The sequence below is a fragment of the Lipotes vexillifer genome, unplaced genomic scaffold (genome assembly GCF_000442215.2).
Source record: "Lipotes vexillifer unplaced genomic scaffold, Lipotes_vexillifer_v1.1 scaffold311, whole genome shotgun sequence".
NCBI classification, from domain to species: Eukaryota; Metazoa; Chordata; class Mammalia; order Artiodactyla; family Lipotidae; genus Lipotes; species Lipotes vexillifer.
The window spans coordinates 881655-883516 of NW_006791012.1; the positions used below are offsets into that span (position 1 = coordinate 881655).

General features: G+C 40.8%; 1 protein-coding gene across 1 annotated transcript in view; it reads left to right on the forward strand.

Annotated features, from left to right (window-relative positions):
• PPP3R1 (protein phosphatase 3 regulatory subunit B, alpha) overlaps positions 1-701 on the forward strand; it is a 27333-nt gene extending 26632 nt beyond the window's left edge. Inside the window, exon 5 of the mRNA XM_007464089.1 lies at positions 1-701. This exon is cut by the window's left edge and continues 1427 nt beyond it. The gene's annotated coding sequence lies outside the window, so the exon portion shown is untranslated.
• The last annotated feature ends 1161 nt before the right edge of the window (positions 702-1862 follow it).

Genomic DNA, 1862 nt, shown 5'->3' on the forward strand with positions numbered 1-1862 from the left:
CTAGAAAACTGGTTTTATAATCATGAGTGGGAAAAGGCAGGTTGAATCACGAGGAAAGAATCTTAATTGGGGCACACCCGCCTGCCATCGCTGCTCCTTCAACTGAGTGCTGCACGCCATGGGCTCTGTCTGTGAGAGAAATCCCGGTGCTTGGTGTCCTTGCATGACATGGAGTTTTGCATGTAGATCGATTTAAAATATGTACCTCTTGTTTACATAATTTGCATAATTTTAAAACATAATGTTGCCAAACTTTGGAAATGTTAATGTTCAAACTGAAAATCTCCACTACATGTAACTTTCTTCCTCTGGATCAGTACGTGGCTTATAATCCCAGCCAGTGGTTTGATCTGTTCCAGTGTCAACTGCCATGTGCTCTGCTTCAAGGGGGGGAACTAGTCTTTTGTGAATTTTTTGTACATAAGTATTTGTTACAAATATTTTAGCAAATGCTTTCTATTTCTCTTGCTTGTGCATATCTTGGCTGGCATTACAGAAAAATAGTGCAAACATTATTTCCTTACTGGGGACTGAGGGTTTTTTCTTTTTCTTTTTTTTTTTTTTTTTAGCGTGCGTGGGTGGGTGGGGAGGGATGGTTTATGTTGAATGTTTAGTTTTTCTTCTGCATGAAACATCATGTTGTGGGATCTTTAGAAAACTTCATACTGTATGAATAAGAAAATAAAATATTTGAAACTTGATTGAGTGTATTCACAGTGGTCTTCAGGCTTTCCCAGCCATTGGATAGTCTTTTTCCACTCTTTCAGATTTTTTAAAAACTCTAGTAAGTTGACATTTGATCTTCGACTATGAGCCATAAGTAAGTCTGCTCTGTCACTGGGTGAAAACACAAGTCATCACAATGACCTGCAGAACCCGGTGTGTCACCCTTCCTCTGCTTCCAGCCTCCTTTGCCTCTGTGCTTCCCCAAGTTTTGGAGTGCTTCCTCTGTAGGCCTGTGCACCGTCTCTTCGCCCCCACCAGGCTACCCACAGGGAATGCTTCCAAGGGTTTCAGCCGTGTCCTGGTTCAACAGGAACTCTCCTGGCCACCATTTAAACACACTAATACACCTGATTCTCCTTTACCCCACTCTGTTTTCTTCCATAGCATTTAACCTCTTCTGACATGATTCACTTAAGCATTTTGTATTTGTCTTCCCCGGTTATGGAAATGACACGAATGAAAGCTCCCCAAGGGCAGGGATTTCTGTCCCTTGTTCACTGATAGACCTGGTTGTCTAGATTCTGCCTAGTTTTTAGTGTTTAATGAATACGTAATCGATGAATTAGGTAATAGGAGACACCTTGTTTCTTCAGGTTGTGATGTTAAATTCTATCCCCTACTTTCTCACTTCATAAAAGGTAAGCATTAGTATAATTTTGAGACTTTTATTCATTCAGCAACTCTGTAGGGTTCCCGTGCCATGCCTGCACTGTAATAAGCACGTGAGGTTCTTGTGACGGGAAATGATGTACCTGGCCCACATGAATTATGGGCTCTTGGTGTTTTATACCCAAAACACCCATATTGTCAGGCATGCACTAGTTATGAGACACTATGCACTGGATTCCTTGGCTCTTTGAACTAGGAGTATAGGTTAGTTAGGCCTAAACCAAGAGTTAACATTTTAAACCCTAGGTCTCCCTTTCTTTACCTAGTTCTAATAGTCTTAAGAGTAGAAAAGATGACAGAGTGAAACAGCAGTGCACGGAATGGGAGAAAATATTTGTAAATCATGTATCTGCTAAGAGATTGCTATCTAGAATATGTCAAGACTACGACTCAAAAAACCACCTGATTAAAAAGTGGGCAAAAGGACGTGAATAGGTATTTCTCCAGAAAGATACACAAATGGTCAC